Source organism: Lissotriton helveticus, chromosome 5_1 (genome assembly GCF_964261635.1).
Source record: "Lissotriton helveticus chromosome 5_1, aLisHel1.1, whole genome shotgun sequence".
NCBI classification, from domain to species: domain Eukaryota; kingdom Metazoa; phylum Chordata; class Amphibia; order Caudata; family Salamandridae; genus Lissotriton; species Lissotriton helveticus.
The window spans coordinates 1072766946-1072787659 of record NC_136065.1 but is presented as its reverse complement, the minus strand read 5'-3'; the positions used below and the strand labels follow the sequence as shown (position 1 = coordinate 1072787659).

The following is a 20714-nucleotide window of genomic DNA, read 5'->3' as shown; positions in this document are numbered from 1 at the left end:
GCATCAGTTTGCCAAGACCAGACAAATTGACCTTGGCAATGCTTGTTTATTTATTAAATGGCTGAAGGAAATTGCAGTTATGTGCTTGAGAATGGTCTGAGGGTGGCTGGTGTTTTGGGGCGGGAACATCGTATGTCCTCCTCTAGGCCCGTTGCCCCTGCCTTGGATATATATGCTGCAAAGGCTGTGGGCAGCGCCCTCTATGGTGCAGAGTTGTGGGGTTTCGAAAGCATTAATGTCCTTATCACTTCCGAGAATAAGTTCCTTAGAGAGCTGGTATCCCTACCAATGGGCACCCCCATCAAACCATTACTGAGCGATCTGGGTCGCCGCTCCATCCGGGACCTAGCCAGGCTACGGCCTCTTTTATATTGGGCTAGGCTATGGCGGACCCCTGAGCTCTCTATGTACCTTGATGGTATGATGGAGGTTATGAATCTTAATGGCTCCCACAAAGCCAGCTGGATCCGTAACATTAAGAAGCTCTTGAACGACACTGGTTTGCCAATCAATCTGGAGCTTGGAGTTCCCTTATCTAAGTTTGAAATTAAACGAGCCTACTGCAATTGGGTGGACGAGCAAGATCTAAGGGACCTAAACCAAGGAAGGCTGACCGAAGAGTTTAAACAGCATAAACCCAAGCCTCGTTTGGAGCCTTACTTGGATTTTATCCAAAAACCAAGGGATAGATCGCTGTTTATCCAGTTCAGGCTGGGAAACCTACCCTTACACGATTACACCTGTAAGTGGAAGCCCCCGTACCAAACCCCACCTGACTGCCCAATTTGTGAAGGCGTCACTGAAAGCATCGCTCATGTCTTTTTTGCAGGCCCAGCCTATGCAAAACCGAGACAGAAATGGCTAAAACCTGCATGTCTATTGCTCGGAACTAGGAATCATTCCGTAGCTTTAAGAATACTTACGACTGACACTAGCACATGCTTAGTTTGTGGGGTTGCCAAATTTCTGAGCTGGGTATGGGTAATTAGAGCAAAAGCTATGAGATGACTTCGTTTTTAATCCCGTTTTTAAATTCCACAAAGCTGCTAATGTTTAATATGCCTCTTAATTTATTTATAGTAACATGAATGTTTTTACTGTAATCAACCTTGCAAAATGTAAGCTTTATGAATTGTGGTTTTTCTTTTAAACTTTGTATGTGCTTTTACGATATCTTGTGCATATCGAAATAAAGCTTTGAATTAAGATATGTTATTGGCGATATTTATTTTAGGTCTGGCCTAGAGACAGCATTCATTATTTCACCAGATTCATGCATGTAATAAAAAAAATCATAAATACAATATATATTTATATATACATACATAGAGGTACTTTTGGTCAAGCCTCTTTATCAATCAGTCTCTTCAGCTGTCACTCACATTTTACTTCCACCCAGCACAGCATACAGCGTGGGGTAAAGTGTCACCCCACTTCAGCCATTGGCTCTGTTGTATTTTGAGTGACAGCATGTTCCCTGATTACATGGGCACATCTGAATGAAATGAGGAACACTTCAGTACACAGTAGTGGGCAAATACTTTCCATTTTCTTTTTTTATTGTTTTTAGTCATCCTTGTGTGTTAAAACTATTTTTCAGATTTCAGTAATTAAAAGCTAACAGTGCATTTTCTTGGTGCCAGTAATAATCATATTTTCCTGTGAAAATAGTTGCTTTATCTTTTGTAAGTTCACCTGCCTGCTAAGAAGTGTCTGTGCTGTTCTATTAAATATATATGTGATGGTTCATTTGTTTTTAAATTTACATTTTATATTGTTTTGCCACATTTAGACAGTGGCATATTGTTTTTTTTGCACATATGCTTAAAATAAAAAAATAAAAATAACCATTGTACCAGCTTGCCTAGGCCAGACCTGCTGGTTTAACGATACTTGCTTATTTATGAAATGTCCGAATGGAGTGGCAGCTATGTGCTCAGTTATGGCCTCAGGTTTCTATTGAATGGGAGGCCTGGCCTATACTTGCTAATGGGATTTCACGTTTTCTGAATGGCTGAAGGAAGTGGCACACATGCACTCGGTGATGGAAAAGGACAGGAATGCGCATACTCCTGTCAACCTGCAGTTATTGAATTGAGAGGACATGCGTGTCAGCTGGCCTGCTTTGCTTGTAGTAAAAGGGGCAGTCACGTGGTGTGTGTGTGTGTGTTACTGTAGTCTGTAGCATAACTCCTCCCCCACTCCCGCACTCCTGCAGCCATTTCTGAGACAGTGGAGCAGAATCACTCATAGTGCCTTAACTCCGAATTTTGCATTAGATAATTGCATGGGCAAAACTACATAATCTGATTTTTACCCACACTGGCACGAGGTGGCAACTGCCAATCCCTTTTTAAAACAAGCACTGGCAACGGAAAAAAAGATCTGGTGTCAGTTGACAGCTTTTTGGCTTTGTCGCCTCGGTGCTTGTTTTGACGTGGTTTTGGGAACGTATTTCAGATGAGGGAGCTGCAGGGGCCTTCGAGAATATTAAAAATGGATACAAACAAAATTGTTTTTGGTCACAAAAATATTCATTGCCATGGTAGACCCTGACACTGAAGTGTGCAAACGTTCTCCTTGTGACCGAGGTGTGCAGTTAGCTAATGCATGAAATGAGCTGACCCACTGCCCCGCTTTATACGCTGTAGTTGGTGGAAGAATATATTGGTCGACAACGGGCCAATGGATGAAGAGGGCTGGCTGAAAGTCCTTTAAATATATATATATATATATATATATATATATATATATATATATATATATATATATATATATATATATATATATATATATATATATATATATATATATATATATATATATTATATATATATATATATATATATATATATATGTGTGTGTGTGTGTGATTTTGCTAAAATCAGAAGGCCATGGCTAACGCCAGTCATAAAACGCGTTGACGCCAAAGCATTCCTAGATTAAGAAAAAAAAACATTATGCACGCTGAAGTATTTTTAAAACGTAAACGACATGTATGTGCACAGGATGCTCTGAAAAACAAAGCAGGACATTTCATGCAACAGAAGGCTGTCGAATGTATAATGCACTATAAAGAGGGGTTCTGTCGCGAGATCTCAGAACACATACATTCCTTGACTGTGCATAGAAAATGTTGCCCACAAGCTCATCCATTTCAATGAAGCATCCGTTTGTGTTCTAGGTTTGTCGTTGAACAAGCAACAAAAACCATGTACGGATAATGCGGATACAATGTTCTTCTCTACGGACGTATACCTCATGCTTCCACTACAGAGATCCGAGTGACGACCACAATTTCAAACCCACCACGCCTGCTCCACATTTTATCTTTCAAAAAATCGATGTGCCATCTCACGGGAAGGGGCTCAAATCCTAGCCCGCGCACTCAGCCTTTCATCATCCGCTACCGAGATACAAAAACGTGTGTCATGTACCGTCAAGGGGTCGAATACCAGCATTTACCACGCATCTCATTAACCGACACAGGGATCTGACGGTCGTGGGTTCAGAGCCCAGCAGAACCACTCACCTTTTCACCATTCGGGTTAAACCAATAAGAACCGTTGGGCAACGACACCTGTTAAAGAGCTTCGAAACTAGAGCGGTTAGCCGCTATTAACCAAATAATTGTTCTTATTATACAGAAGCAGAGTTCTGTTCCCAGCCTGGGGGCAGCAGCCCAGGGTAAATATGCACTTGTTCCCACGCAGATGTGGGGATGTTTTGAAAGCCAGCCCGCCTCACTCACCCCTTCAGAATACATCTCTAAAGGCAGGCAGGCAAGCCAAGTGGCGTCTCTAATTGAGTATTCAGAAATGATTTTTATGGCGGCACACATGTAGATAGACAGGCAGGCGGACGGACGGATGGATGCTCGTGTATTGTTTTAATTTAAAAAAAATAAACGCTGCATTTGCAATGAAAGGTAATAATGTTGCAGTGTGCGGTTTCTGTCCGTTTTCCTGCGTCTCCTCAGGGCAAGGGGTGACATTCAACAGCTATGGTAAGGGGGAGAGGGGTGCAGACAATGACACATAGAACTTGGACATAGCCCACATGACTCTGTCCTCCAAACTCCAGAGTTGCCAATGGGCAAGCGCCGGGGTATCATCCCATGGTCGTCGATGCGCTATTTTACAAGTAAAAATTCTGCAACCCATACCTCTCCATGCACCTCAAGCCACCTGCAACCACTTATTGAGATGGTGCATCACAGGTCCCAGCGGGAAGGCGCAATTGAATCGGCAATGTATGGTAACAAAAGTTTAGAATAAAGTAATCAGTGCTCAAAAATATCACCATTATGAAGTGGTCATGATTGTTCCTCGCAGAGTCGGTCAAGGCTTTTTACTTTAACGTCACATTGGGAGAAGCTCGGCTGCTTGATAAATACTGCGCACAAGTACATGAACTTGAAGTTTGCGCCGCTCTTTTCAAAACAATGCAGCCTCAACGCGCTTTGGCGCAGCTATAGGTGTGTGTGCACATAAAATACTTCTAACTTCACAAAGTTGTATTGCTACATTTCTCTCCTCTTTACTAATTCTTACTCCTGTTTGTTTTCCTCCCCGTAGTAGCTCTGGTGGGCAGTCCGGCGAGGGTGGGTTCAGCTCTGCGCAGCTCACCGCTTGTCGGGGAGGGCTGGGAGCCACGGGGCTGTGGAAGGAAAGGAGACGAAAGTGCGGGAATTTCATGGGAAAGGAGTGGCCTGCAGATGCGGCTGGCAGCAGGGGCACCAATTCTGCCCCTCAATGAGAACCAGGGAGGTGGGGGTAGGGCTGCGCAGCACTGGCGGGGTGTGGCCACTGCGCGCGCCCTCCTTCTCCAGGACTCGGGCTCTCCAGTCTTGCACCGACACCGAGTTAAGAGTGCTGTGAAGGGGCCCCAACCTTGAGATGTTTAAAAGTATGGACAGACTGACTGAGGACAAACACACACAGGCAGGCGGTTTGCGTCGTCCTTGCGCAGGCAAATGCCAGGTCCGGGCACGGAGAACAAGTGGGCGAGTAGAGGCGCGGCTCAGCACAGAGCCCTGTGGGTGAAGGGAGGCTGCCCTGGCCTCACTAAGGCTGCTTTGAAAAGCGCGCGAAAATATCTAAGGAGCCACGTGCTTCTGTGGCATCTGTTGTTAGTGGGAGGCCCCCTGCAGGGGTCCTCTGCGAGGCACCCTTGCACTGCACCACCACACCACTACTTCTGAGACCAGCCCCAAAATCTGCACAGTTAGACAGGTTCATGCGTCGGATGCGCATCTGTGGTTACTAGTGTATTATGACCCAACTGTGTCATTAACAGGGTCGCTTGTCTGTCTCCTCACACAATGGCATTGCGTCCCTCCCTCTCTACACACACACACACACACACACCATCTACTTCAACCACTGTCTTACACATTGTTTGCCTTTTTATCCATACAGGTTTCGAAAATAATATTATATGACCAAATTAAAAACACACTTAAAATTATACTTTCCATGCTTTTTTCTAACTGATTGAAAAGCTAAAACCAATGTCCTTATGTTTTTCGTAGTGCCCGTGACGAAGCAGAGTTAAGCCGCTCCCACTATGAAGTTGTCAGACGATGTTTTCTTTCACATTCGTTTTGAAGTTCTCGTGTAATTTTATTTTGTTCTGACAGAACGCACTTTATCATGTGCAGTGCTGATTTCATACATATTTATGTAGAAGTGTTCATTGGAATAAATATTCGTTCGCCTAATATATTTTAGCTTCAAAGAATCATGTGCACGGGATAGACCGAATTTGCGTGTATTTGTCCCAACGGACATGGACGTGCAGGTGTCTGCGCTCCCTTCCCGTGTCGTGGTCGGGTAACTTCGTGTGCTTCGAAGCGGGTTGTCCTTGTGCTCAGATAGTCTTTGTTCCTTGTGGCCTTTGGGAGCACGCCGCCTTATGGTGTCTGGAAAATCACGAGTAGGATTTCGCTTTTTTTGTGAGCGACCCGATTTGTACCTCAACTCAGACACATTGTAAACGCTTTAATTTAAGGGACAAAGCCCCAGTCACGTCCATAGTGCAAGTGGTCTGTGTGGGGGAAGGGGCGCATATCAAATCTGGTACACTGATGATATTGATCTATTTAGCCATTCGTGCGTCCTGTGGAGCAGCCATGTTCAAAAACCGGAAAAACTAACTTCAACTCAGGTTTTAAACTAGAAAACCCTTGCCCAATATTTAAAGAATTTGCGTGCACAAACCCGCGTTTTGCCTGAAGGTAACAGCCGTTCGGTCGGATTTAATAAAATAAAATATTACATTTTGATCTTGGATTTCAAATGTGGAATCTAAACTTAAGTATATTGTATACGACTATTTAAACGCATTTAAGAAAAATATAAGTGCGTACACAGGCACGCGCGCATAAAAGTACCCGAAAATATATAAACACATACATATACGTTTGAAATCATATACACGTGCATCTCACGCACCCATGTTTCCCTGAACAGCAATCCACAAAACTCTCGGTCATGGCGGGCAGTATGGGCGCCACCTGCAGAAAGTTCTGGATTGTGTATTAAAATGATGAACACTGAATGGGGTTCGGAGAGCGAATCTGTTCTGTCCCCAGTTTGTGTTGGACTATTCGTTTATATAGAAACAATGCAACGACGGGGCCGTCTGCAACACCTATAACAATAACAAAAACGCAACAAAACACTTTTTTGGAATGTGATGTTTTTATTTTGCTGCGCAAATTAAAATCGAATCAGGCTTTATCTTATGAAAAAGCATGATAAAATACACCTGTAAACAAACACCCCCGTATTAGAGGGGCTCTTGTTTTAGAGAATATAATTTGACATAAGCACTATGTTTCTTTTCTCGTTTCTGTCCCATTTATCTTTTTCGACAGTTAACTATCGACACTTAAAAAGCGCTCAACATGTAAATAAAAAAAAACGTTTGGGTGTACTGATGGAAGCACTCACATACACCGCATTGTTTACAACAAATAACGTATGGTGATGTGCAGGTGTTCTCAACAGGAAAGTGTAAACTCTCGATGCAGACGATAGATCTGTGCCTTGCCCCCCCCCCCCCCTCTTCCTTGTCATCCCAGGGGGGAGTGACGGCAGATTCACGCGGGACATTAATCATGCGGTGTGACATGTCCCGCAGACATGGGAGGAAGGTGTACTATACCTGTCGGTGTGAGCAGCGGTATAACCCCCTCCCTCTCAATCCAGAGCCTCTCTAGCTGGGGGAGGGGGGGGGGGGGGTTGAGCCTCCCTCCCCTCTCTGCCTAGGTCCCTCGCCCACCTGGGCACTCGCTGCCAGTTCTCTGTACCTGGAGAGGTGAAGCCCCTCACATCGACCCCCCCACCCTCTCGACCGAGCACCCCCTCAAACCTATACACCTGCTGGTGAAAAGAAAGGTGAAGCCCCCCCTTTCCTGTCTCCACTCTACCCTTTCTGCCCGGCACCTCCTTACCAGACCACTTTCTCCTGGTGTAAGAAGTGAAATTCCTCTGGCGCTGCCTACACCCTATCTTTCCGGCCTGATTACTCCCCGCCAGGGCCCCAAGGAGCACAGCTCGCTCCACCGACCCACAGACCCTGCATTCAGGGCTGGTTATAAGACTTTTGGGGCACCACATAATTTGCATACAGCGTGAAATCACAGCCAATGGCATCACAGGAAGTGCACTGCCATCAATTGACTACTGTTGATAGACTTTTCAGAAAGCAACTTTCTTGGTATAGATATCAGAAAAAAAAGAATAAATATTAACACTTATAAACACATAAAAAAGAATTTACACACTAACGAAATAAGTACATACAATTTTAACTTTCGATTAACTGGAAATACATTATATTAGTCCCACTGGATGGAAAGGTTTGGCATAGGTTTCTTCAAAATGTATTAGTTGAATCTAATGCCAACAACGTATTTACAGATTTCTATACAGCACAAACCTAGCTGGAAGGCTGCGAAGTGCTGTGCAGGGTCGAAGCCAAAGACACAGTCAAAATAGCATAGGAGGAATAGGTGGTTTGTAGACTGTGACAGCATCTTGATGCTGTTTAAAAAAAAATGGCATTCATCTGTTTTCTAAAGTGGAGCTCGGTTAGGCGGTCCATAATGATATGGGAATATAATTTAAGATTATTGGTGCATAGATGGGAAGGCCCTTTGCTTGTTTTTTCTCTTTTCAGCACATCTTCTTTTCTACGTCTCAATGTCATCCACGAAAGCAGGGGTCTCAGTCATACAGTGCAAACCTAGTCAAAAGCAGCGGAGCACTGTTCAGGGTTAATGACCAGCATAAAGTCAAGCAGTGATAGGAAACATAGCTGGGTTGTGGACTGTTAAGCAAACACAAGGAGATATACAACCAAAGCGAAACAGCAAGCCTAAAAAAACCTCACAATGCACCTCCCCCAGTAATCCCCCAGAGTAAGTCCAATGTTCAAAGTATTATTGTTGTATGGTGTGCACATCCACTACTCCCGCTGTTTCCAGGGTGCAGTTACAAGGACCAACGTGAAGTGCACCACAAGGAATAAGTTCCAAAATGATTTAGTCCATCCAATTGGTATAAATCCCAAAAGTCCTTTAATCTTCACATGAATACTTTTAAGAACTTATTCATTGTGGTGCACTTCACATTTGTGAAATATACAAACACAAGGAGATGATGGATGGAGCGCTTAAACTTTTCAGATACTCACCCCCAGTCACAGATCTGGGTTGAATCCATCATTGTAGCTCACTTCACCAGCCCAGTTCAGACCCAGCTGTGTGCAAATCAGTCTTGATCCTGTCCCTCATGGGATCAGTCCAGCTCGAACTGCCAAGCCAGGTCTTCCCTGGACTGTAAACAAGCACCCTGGGACCGGTTTTGGGGTAGCACTCCTCATCAACCAGGCTAACTCGAATCCAGAGTCAAAGTGAGCAAGGGACTCACGTCTGGGCATATCCTGCCAATTTAGGGCGAACAAAGCCAACACAAGGAGATGGTGGACGTAGCGCTGAAACATTTTAGACATTCACCCCCAGTCACAGATCTGGGTCCAAACTGGAATGGCATGGCGAGCAAAATAATGATGGATTAAACCCAGAAACTGTAATGGCATGGCAAGCAACATAATGATGGATTAAACCCAGATCTGGGGGTGAATGTTTGACAATGTTCAACATTCCGTCCATCATCTTTTTTGTGTTGCGGATTGTTAATGCATTATGATGGCTTTGAAGATGATGCAGCTGGGTTTGAAGATTGTGTGGTCTGGCAAGGAGAAACTGTGGAGTTCCATCATGGTGGAATGATGTTGTTGTCATATTTCTTCATGCTCTAGTGAGAGGTGCTGCAGCATTTAGAATGCCCTTAAGGGGGGCCAGTGTGGATTACAATTTCAAAATGGTTTCCTAGATACCCAGTTCCAGATAAGGTAACTGCAAGAAAGATAACACATAAAACAATTGAAAACAGCTTGACTTCTATTAAACCATCACCAAAATCACTATAAAATACTAGAAACTATCAGAATACAATCCCATGTAGGCTAAAAGTGTTAAAGGTCATGTGCAGTGAGCCATGGCTACAGCGCTTCTTTCAAAGTCATCTGAATCCTTTAAATGTTCTGTTACTAATTATTAGTATACATTTACATGGTTCCAGAGAGTTTTTCCTTCATAAATTAGCATGATGCCTATTTAATTAACAGTTTTGAGATACGTCTTCTTTCACACTCAAATGACGATTTGTCCCATTTTTAAGAACACCTGGAAAGCACACATTGAAATGCGATTAAATAATGCTGCAAACCTGGCCCACTAACCACCTAGTACCTTGGGCCACACAGTACTGGCCTATGGCTACAAGGCCTAGTGGAGGGAGGCCAGGCCTCTAGGTTTTTGTCTGGTCAGCATTTTACCAACATGGACAGTGTTTTGATGTCTAAACAAGAGCAAAAGAGCAACGAATCTCAAAAAGAGGTTCATGGGCTACACAAATATAGAACAGAAACACCCTTGCCTCACCAACTAAGCAACATTTCTTAAATTGGAAGTGCACAAAATACGAAGACAAATGGTGAAAGCAGAGGCCTTCAAATTGGGAAAAGGCCCTCCTGGTGGGCCTTAATTGATCTCAGGGGGGCACCAGACTCAGCAGTGGCTGAGACTAATTCAAGCATTCCATCCATCACAATTTTGTATACTTTAGTATGTCGCCCTAAGTAGGATAGGTATGTTCAGATGTGAGTCCCATGACCACTGTATCACTGAAACCAAGCTATACCTGGCTGACAAGCACTAACTAGGGCAAAACGGGTCCTGGGTTGCTTGTATTCTGGTTTGGAGAGGACCTGGCCTAGCAGTTCACCGACTGCTGTCATTGGAGCAGGGTCAAGATGGATTTGCATATGGCTGGGTCCACACTGAGGTGGCATGGTGTACAAAATAATGATGGACTGGGATGCAGCCCGAGCAATTACCAGTTGCTGAGATTAATTCAAGCAATCCCTCCATTGTTTTTTGTATACCATTTTTGTGGATAGTAAAATACAGCCATAATGTGGACTCAATGGACTCATAACCCCACAATGCCATGGTACCACCACAATTGCTGCGCCCTTCAGAGGAGCCTCTTGCCCTGGGCATTGCAGCTATGGACCAGCGGTGCAAGGCAGAGGACAGCAGCCTCCCTTCCTTGGGACTTTTAGCACTGGACCATGGCTGGTAGACCTAGGGAAGGATGTGTTATGCAGCTCTGGATCATGGCTGTGCAGTGCATGGGAGAATGGACCAGGGGCATAGTAATGTAGTCATGGGCCCTGAGGCAAGAACATAATGCCACACAGTAAACCAGAGCCATAATCTGGATGCATTGGGTCCCAAGCCTCTATGAGCCCTGGTGCCACTCTAGCTGTTACACTACTGATAGCTACACCCCAAAGAGAGCCCCCCATGAACTTCACACCCATACTCTTGTAGTCAAAAGCTCATGGGCTGGTGCCTCCACACAAATGTATCCAACCACGACCAACTGCGAGGCCCAGGAGAGATAGAGCCTCTCCCAGGCCTCACACCTCTGGAACATGGCTGTGAGGCTTATGGAAGATAGACAATGTAGCAGAGCAATTGTGTCATGAGCCCTGGTGCAAAGTAAAAGTGTTCTCTCAACCCTGTCCACTAGCTGCACAGTACAATAACGACATAACTTGGGAACATTGGACTTAATACCCCTGGGCCCAGTGCTACTGCACCTACTGCACTGCTATTAGCTACGCCCCTGACATAGACCCATGCACAGATCCATAGTACAGAGCTGTGACACAGTTTCAATTGGGTCCAGGGGATGGGTCCATACGAGTACCACCTTCCTGGGCCTTTCACTCATGCATCGTGTACTGCTGAGAGTATTAGGGAAGGGAGCCCCCTAACCAATGCGCCTCGCAGTACAGCATGGCTGTGAGGCCCAGGGGAGAGGCCCCCCCAAGGCCTTGCAATGATGCACCATGGCTATGAGGCGTAGGGCAGGGGACTTCACTCCCCACAACCATTGTCTAGTGTTGCAAGAGAGTGGAGCTAGAAGAGGGGAGCCCTCTGCATGGGCCTCACAACAATGGTGTAGCACTGAAAACCCAGGGGAAGAATGTTACCTCGCCTGCACCACCCTACTACAATCCAAAGTTGTGAGGTGCAGATGATGGGTGGTCCCATCACCTGGGCCTCACATCCATGGTGTTGTGCTGCAAGGCCGAAAGGAGGAGAGGCCCTTATCCTGGGCGTTGCAGCCATCGTAAACAGTCCTCGCCTCAAGGGTCAAGTACGGTGGCCAATTTTCCATTACCACTTTAGAAGACAATTTGTACTTTGGGAGAAACAATCGCCTGTGGAGGCACATTACATGTGCAGAGACATCAGAAGATGTTTATTGGGGAGCAGAGAAACTATGAGTCACATAGCAGATTTTTGGGGTTTCATTCGAAATCCGCCCCTCTTGGGCAGGCCATGTTAAAAGTTAACTGAGGTGGAGATTGAGTTTACAAGTGTGATTACTCTACATACTATATTTGAGTTCTAATCCCTTTACCACCTCCTTGAGTAAACCTTGACTGCTCGCTAGCCATCAGTTTAGAAAATGAACACTGGAATACTCATAATATAGTATAGTCTTAAGATTTGAAACACCAATGTTAAATATCAGTTTCTACCATGCAATACTGCCCAGTAAGTACCAATTGCCACAGGACTTGGTCCATCTGGTGCGTTTTAACCATGGAAGTAGAACATTTGATATCTAATCTCTGTTTTATGATAGATATAAACACCATGTTCTAAAACTGGGCAGGTCCCATAACAAAGTGACAATTCCCTTGGCGAATCATTGACACCCCAGTTGTGGTCTAGTGGACTAGTTGTAAATATTGTACCAGGAGATGCAGCTTTTAATCTTGCCCTCCTATTTGCCCAAATTGTATACTCTTGGGTAATCACTTTTCTGAATTTATTGCCAGGGCCACTGCAATTATTTAATAGAGATTGCACTGCTGCAGCATTTTATTGCAGTCAAAGAGTCTTTGCAGAACTTGATTGTCCACCTTTCCGTTCTTTATTGCTTCATTTGTTTGTATGTTTAAGTGGTACTGAGGTGCAACCCATGCCTAGGTGGTGTTAACTGTAAAAAATATGATATAGTGAAGTAATATGATCATAAAACATGCTGCATTACGCCACATAATTGACCTTATCTTGCTGCATAATTTACTCAATGCTGCTACAGAATGTGTCTCTCCCCTGCTGCATAATTCCAGTGGCCCAGCTAATTGCTCTGCTGCTCCCTTTTTGGGAAGATTGGGAGTATTTTGATTCAATGTAAAAACTACTAGATAGCGTGATTTAAAAGAGTTACTGAAAATTACCTGGGAGGAGAGAGGTGCCCAGTCACATGGTATAGTCACCTAAATGCAGTACAGTGGTAAATATATAGTTTTTGCACCAACTAGCAGTGTACTAAAGTCTGGGGCTACTAATTTAACAAACTGTTTGATGGTGGGCAAATAATCTCTCCCTGTGCCTTATCCACTGATCTGACAATATGGAAGCACTTTGAAACAAGCTTAATGTGAGAAAGGGTGCACGCCCTGGCTCTGCCTCAGCTTAAGGTCCTGTTGGAACCTTAAGCCCATAAGGAGTCGAGCTTTCATGTGGCTTCTGCCTGCCATCCTCCCTCTAACAAGGATGTGGCGTTGCGGCTGGAGCTGCCGACTTTGGAACTGGAGAACCAGGTTGCAGACTTGGAATCAGCTCAATATCTAGAGATTCTGGACAAATCACTTAATCTCTCTGTGCCTAAAAAAGAATGTGTCCTCGTGTAATGTAACCAACTCCCATGTAAAGAGCTCCAATACCTTTGGATTGAGTTCGCTCTAAATAAAACTGCAAAAAACATGGGTTTTGTTCACTCATTCAAGGCTGTTTGGATCAAGGGTTACAAAACAGCCAGTTTTCTACTGACAAAATCGGTATTTTAATGTCTTGTCCAGTATTAAAACAATCAGAATCACCTAAGGCCTGTATTTGTTATCTCTTATCTGTACATACTTTGAACAGCAAATCTAAATAGAAAACATGTTTAAATCTGACGGATAGTTGCATTAACGATCCCTGACTAATGATTAAAGTAAAAAAAGGAAGAAAAGTCTTGTTACAAATTAATACATAAGATTTTCTTTCACGTTCTTAGTATTGTATCCTGGCTTTTGCAGACTCTTAAAACAGCAAAACATTGCTGGGATTTTTCTCTTGGAAGGTGGCAACCCTATTTGCATCTGCATTTGCAATAGTTGAAGGTGATCTTGTACTTGCATGGTGCAGGACTCCTCAGGGACTGAAATGCCACATCCCAGACACTGACAAGCATCTCTTTCACAGCTCATCAAGAGCTGCAAAAGTGAGAGGTACTTCTCCTTTGAAAGAGCCCCTGCGTCTATGACTGGCAGTGCTACACGTGCCTGGGATGCCCAGGAGAGAAGTGCCCCTCCCCAGGGTTTATCAGTGCTGCAGCATAGGTGCGAGGCTCAGGTTAGGAACACTGGCGCAATGTCCCATGTTGGATGACTGAGTGCGGGGCCCCGGTCTGCTGCCCATGCCTAGCGCCAGCCCTTCCTGCATTACATACCACCTGCTTATAGTAGCTACTAGCTCCTAGATCAACGATGAGTTTAACATGAAATAAAACACATACAGAAGCTTCAGTTCGGCTCTTCATGGTTCACAATGTGATGATTCGCCGTGAATAGATGTCATACTGTAAAAAAATAATCTGACTATTTTCTTCTAAAGGTGCTAGGGCAGCCTTCTACATTTTTAACCCCTCCTGCGAAACTTCTTGAAAAAACAGGCGGACACCATGGTACTAAAGGGGGAATGCACACATCAAACTTGTATCTTCTTTGTACCTCTGCTTAGGCCACAACACAACGCTGCACTCCTTATCATTGGGTTTAATCATAATGGGTTAACCTTTTCTGAGTTTCTGGATGGCATTTTTAAGAACAGTACTGTGGACGTTTCTCTGTCTGTTTATTTTTCTATAAATCTTTTCTAGATTTATGATCTGTAAACTGCAGTATCACTAGGCCCATGGGGTAGTTGTGGCACATAAGGTTGATGTAAATGCCAATCTTTCGGATGTAGGAATTGCTCAGTGAGACAGTGCAGGGACATAATTAAACCCTGTGCCCAAATATGTGCCACATATGCCACCAAGGGGGCAATATTGCATGGCAATCTAAGCTACTGTATATAGAAGAGGCAATAAGACAGCTGTGAGATAAAGAATGCTACAGCATTATTACCATAAAGGAGTATTTAAAGGTAAAACAAAGATACTTCCTGGAACTGAGAGACTGATTGGAAAAAGTGCTCCTGGGAAGGAATGACTATTTGTTCTTGAAGAAAGACCTTCCCAAAATACCAGCACTTTAATTTCTGCCTAAAGTCCATAAGGAATCCTTCCAGAAATCCTACTGGTAGACCAATAATCTTGACACTGGACAATCTGTTTGAAAATGCCTACATACATACAAACATATTATATTTTTGTTTCAGGGTACACTAAACTGACAGTTGAGAAGCACGGCAATGGGAACATGCTTCATCCCCAGCTATGCAAATATTCATAGATTGTATGAAAAAAGAGTGTTGGCTAAAAGGTAAATCAGTTTTTTTCCATTGGATTACATTTACGGTATGCGAATGGGGTGTAAGCAAAGAGCACTACGCACTAAATTTACTAAGAAACCTACAAAAATGACAACATTATTACATTGTAAAAGTGAGCATATACTGTATGTACTGCATTGTCCTTGCTCCAAGATTTATGTAATAAGTACAACTCTCCCAGTACATGAAATGATATCACAACATTTGAGAGCCGTAACGAACTTGAACAGGATTTATCTTGTAGCAGACATTTTCACAAGGTGCATGACAGAATTTTGAAAAATCTTCATTAATTTGTGATTGATATGGTATAATTGAACATTTGAGGAGGTGAAAGGGGGGGTAATTTCAGCTGTTTGGATTCTAGATATATACTTGAGTTGAATGCCAACAATGCAATTAGAATGAATGCCACAGAGGAACATTTTCTCTATTTGGCAGATGAATTATAATATTTAAGGATCTTCTTCCTTAATTCTATGGTTTTCTTTTATTCTGAACTAATGGCGGTGTTTCGATTTTTTGGTAGGCTTTGATGGCTGAGAATTGATGAGGAAATGTGAACTGTATTTGACTGTGTTGCACTGAGGGTTAACATTATGTACTCTTGATTTGGGATATACATATACATTTCTGAGATAATTGAGATGATTAAGCACACTAGGGTGAGAAAAATAGGCTAAATAATAGCCCACTGGCACTTAATGCAATTTCTGATTGAATTCTAAATACATTAATTAATGTTGTCTCCTTTATCTACATGCTAATGGAAACCAGTGGATTTTAGTTGAAATTAAATAAAGAGGTAAAAGGCTCATGGTTAAAAAAAACCTTTTGAAATAATATTGAAACTCAACATGATCAATGCTCCGTTGTAAGCTGTAATGTGTTATGATGACTGCATTATTTGGTGATTGAAGTAAAAAACAGAAATCAGCTATGTGAGTGCCAGTTTCTGTCCTTCGATCTTAGACCGCTTTCCTGCATCCATCTATCTCCCACTTCTTGCCCACTTGTTACCTGTGCCTGGGCCTAATATTTACCAGCACGGAGACGGTGCAGGGCCACCTGTTTGTTATGTGTTTGCTGCTCAAAGTGTCTATACTTTTTAAAATCTCAGTGCTTGGGCTCCTTCACATCACTTTTACTTGGTGCAAGGCTGCTTGGTGGGGACAACTGGAGTCCTGGTGAAGGAGGGCGCACACAGTGTCCACACCACTCACACAGGGTTGCGCACACACACCCACTGCCACCTCCCTAGTGTTTTTTTTATTGTGAGACAGAGTGGTGCCCTGCCATCTGCATCTTCAGGCTACTCCTTTCCCATGAAGTCCTCTACTTGCGCCTCATTATCATATCCACATGGTTCCGACCCTATTAAATAAGCGGTAAGCTTGACTGTGAGTGCACAGAGTTGAATCCAGGGGCGGCCCCTCCGCTAAAGCGGAAGAGCATCGCCTCACTGCTCTTTGAGCAGGAAATATAAGATGATAATAATCGAGTTATTTTATTTTTATTTTTCACACGTTTGGGCTGGGTTAGGGCAGGGTGGGCTGGATGCACAGGGGGATAAGTGGGTTGCACACTCTTAGTGCCCATGACTGCTTGATCGGCCGTCTTGGCCTGGCCAAATAGTCATGCGCACTTTGCATATTCCCCACCAGGCTGCATTACACAGCCTGGTGGGGAACATAACCCAGGACCCCAGTCCCCATCTAAGTGCTGATCCAAGGAGCTTAGACCAATGAGGACGCTGCATTGCAGCATTGTGATTGGCTATGGGGAGATTGGGTGCTTCCTGGTTCTGACGCTAGAAAAGCGGTGGAGAGATGCAGCCGGCAGGACAGGTAAGTGTTATTTTTTTCATTTCTGTCCCCCACCACCCCTCCCACCCTCCTGCCCATCCACCCTCATTCCCTGCCAGCCACTACTGGTTGAACCCACACTCACCAGACTGCCCACCATAGCTACTACAGGGAAGAAAACAAACAGGAGTACAAAATGGTGAAGAGGAGAAAAATGTAGCAGATCTAAACCCCAGCAACGTATTCACCCTTGTGAAGTTAGAAGTATCTAATTTGCATACATATGTAGTTGCACCAAAGCACATTGTGGCTGCTTTTAGGAAGAGTGGGGCAAAATTCGAGTCCATGTACATGTGCACAGTATCTATCAAGAAATCGAGCTTCTCCCAACGTGACGTTAAAGTAATAAGCCTTGACTGATGTTGTGAGGAGAAATCGTCATCACAACTTTTATAGCATGTCACTGACCATGTCATGAGTGATGTAATATATGAGGTCATAAGCCGTACATTGCTGGGGAGCGAGTTATAGTTAGCTAACTACCCTAACAGCTGAATTTCTCTGTTTTTGTACGAGTGAAATCTGACCCTAACTATAACCTCCCTGTAACCATTGTTTTTTTCAGTGAATATATATATCGTCAAGTGATCAAGGCCTGCTGAGGTCATGGTGGAACAATAAGTGAGTAAACTTGTTTGCACCAGCAAATTGGAGTCCGTTCCTGTTTCTTCCACACATAAGGGAATTCAAAGAACAAAGGACAAAACGATATATATATATATTTATATATCTTCCTGGTTTCTGCGAGTTTCCCTCTCGGCAACCAAATGGCAGGTGGTGCTGTGTGCTGCAGCGCTTCGCCGCGCACTGTTTTAAATCAAAAAAGCGGCTCCAGAAACAATAAAGAATGGATCTCACATCACCTTGCAGTGTAGTTTTTTAATTGCTTTTTAATTATGGCAGTAGCGAGTAGCCAGTAGTTTCGATGCATCCCAGTAGTTTCGATGCATCCCATGCACCATGGTCACAACACTGACCATGTTTTCTCAATCTTTTTTATACATTTTGTGCTTCAATTCAAACAATAAAAAAAGAGTAAACATTAACGGAGGACATGAGTTGTTACATTTTCGGGGCGCCATATTGGAGTGTACTTTTGACAAAATTAAACGCATTCTAAATACATTCTGGCAATGCCTACTTCAATATAAACATTTCCGCATTATTTGAATTCATTGTCAGACCTGCACATTATTCTCCATCAATCTATTTCTTATCTAAATAACGCGTCCTACTGCCATAATTAAAAACCAATGAAAAAACTACACCGGAGTGCTGTGGGATCCATTCTTTATTGTTTGTGGGGCCTCTGTTTTGATTGAGATATATATATATATATAAATATTCTTCAAAAACGTGTGCCGCCCATTAATCGTCACGCTCTATCGCACGGGTGCAGCAGCTCACGGAGATGGCTCCGGGACGTCTACCACCATACATAGATGCCCCAAGACAAACACTGCTGCGCATGCGGGCTGATCACGAAAATCACATTTATTCCAGCAATTCCATGGTAGACTAACACAAACGCGCTTCGGCCACCTGGCCTTTGTCAATGTTAGCTAACATAACTTTCAGTCTACTTTAAATAACAAACCATTTCATTTGTTTTCTCTTCCTCCAATCAAATTTTACAAACATGGTAAACATGGTAAAGGGACCAAACATAAGAACGCCTATTCAGACCAAACATAGACCAAACATATGATCGCCCAACCAGACTTTTCATGTCGGCCATCTTGGCCTATCTCTTTTTGCATTGCACAATATCATTGTTGCACATAACAAGCAAGGATTTCATGGGCATAATAAATCTACATGGATTTCAACATGCTCATTTAAAAAAATCAGAAATATACCTGACCATGATTCAATTTAAATTATTAAATGTTAAATTTACATTTTAGAATGTTTTCAATTTCATTCCTGTTGCTCCTGTGATATTGACTCCCTGATGTTGTGACCAGCCAATATCAGTAATACTATTGAGAATCACACAGATCGAAATTCTCTTTGCCATTTTTTGCAAACAGGAGAACCAAGTTAGCAATACAGGGCCATTCACATTCGCTGGTCCCTCATCGTTGCATGCCCATTTTGTGTGCTCGCATCTAGAATCTAGTCTGCCTTCATGTGTGGAACCAACCCACCCTCGATGCGCCCATGCCCTGCCATGGCATGGGTCCACCTGATGGGTAAATCTTCATGGGATAGTTATCGCTCTCGATTATCCACATTATACTATATGCCACCAATTGTCAACTCAATCAAGCCCTTAATGGGCAGTATAATTTGCCCTCACAGAATTCCCACTGATATGCCACCAATTATCAACACAATCAAGCCCTGATGGGCAATGAGATTTGCCAGCGTGGAATTCCCGCTGACCATAATAAACAAGTTCATTTAATCTCAACCCAGAAAAAAAACACAGTTCCTCTTCATTGTTCAACCCTAGGGAGGTATGGGTGCGAAGGTCGATAATATATCTCGCTTCCAACTGCCTTAGCATCTTTACCCTGTCTCCTCTTCTTTCTATTGTGGGGACATTGTCTAAGCAAAAATAGCGCAATTTATCACTTCTTGAACCATGCATTTCGGCAAAATGCCTGGTAACTGGGTACGCATTTTCCCAGTTTGTGATTGCCCGTGTGTGCTCCAGAATGCGTTTCTTAGCCGGATGGATAGTGCTTCCAATATACTGGAGTCCACACGGCCAAACCAAACAGTACACTACGAAACTAGTGTTGCAATTGAGAAATGTATCAATCATACGTTTCGTGTTCCTACCAGGCACAGTGTACTCCTTGACTTTGCAACTGTTTTTGCAGGCCTTACATGAGGAACATGGGAAGAAGCCCAAGGCAGGTCTTTTTAGAGACACTTTATCCTCAATCAATCAATCAATCATTACATTTATAAAGCACGCTACATACCCGTGAGGGTCTCAAGGCGCTGGGGTGGGGGGGGTGGGGGGGGCGCTACTGGTCGAACAGCCAGGTCTTGAGGAGTCTTCTGAAGGCCAGTAGGTCCTGAGTCTGTCGTAGGTTGGTTGGGAGAGTGTTCCAGGTCTTGGCGGCGAGGTAGGAGAAGGATCTTCCGCCGGCTGTGGTTTTCCGGATCCGAGGGACTGTGGCAAGGAAGAGGTTGGCTGAGCGGAGGCTTCGGGTGGGGGTGTGGAAGTTGAGTCGGTTGTTGAGGTAGGTGGGTCCGGTGTTGTGTAGTGCTTTGTGTGCGTGGATGAGGAGTTTGAAGGTGATCCTCTTGTTGACGGGGAGCCAGTGCAGGCCTCTCAGGTGGGGTGTGATGTGGCTGCAGCGGGGGACGTCGAGGATCATTTGAGCCGAGGCGTTCTGGATTCGTTGTAGTCGTCTCAGGAGCTTGTTTGTAGTTCCTGAGTAGAGGGCGTTCCCGTAGTCTAGTCTGCTGGTGATGAGGGCCTGGGTGACGGTTTTTCTAGTGTCGGTGGGGATCCATTTGAAGATTCTGCGGAGCATTCGGAGGGTGTTGAAGCAGGACGCGGAGACTGCGTTGACTTGCCTGGTCATGGAGAGGGTTGAGTCGAGGATGACCCCCAGGTTGCGTGCGTGGTCTGTGGGTTCCGGGGCTGTGCCTAGCGATGTGGGCCACCAGGATTTGTCCCA

The 20714-nt window shown here is 44.0% G+C and overlaps 1 long non-coding RNA gene across 1 annotated transcript in view; it reads left to right on the top strand.

Moving 5' to 3' along the window:
• Positions 1 to 20714, top strand: part of LOC144753494 (uncharacterized) — a 157910-nt gene that overhangs the window by 121837 nt on the left and 15359 nt on the right. Inside the window, exon 3 of the long non-coding RNA XR_013594387.1 lies at positions 15092 to 15195. This is a non-coding gene — a long non-coding RNA (uncharacterized LOC144753494). The remainder of the gene's footprint in view (positions 1 to 15091; positions 15196 to 20714) is intronic.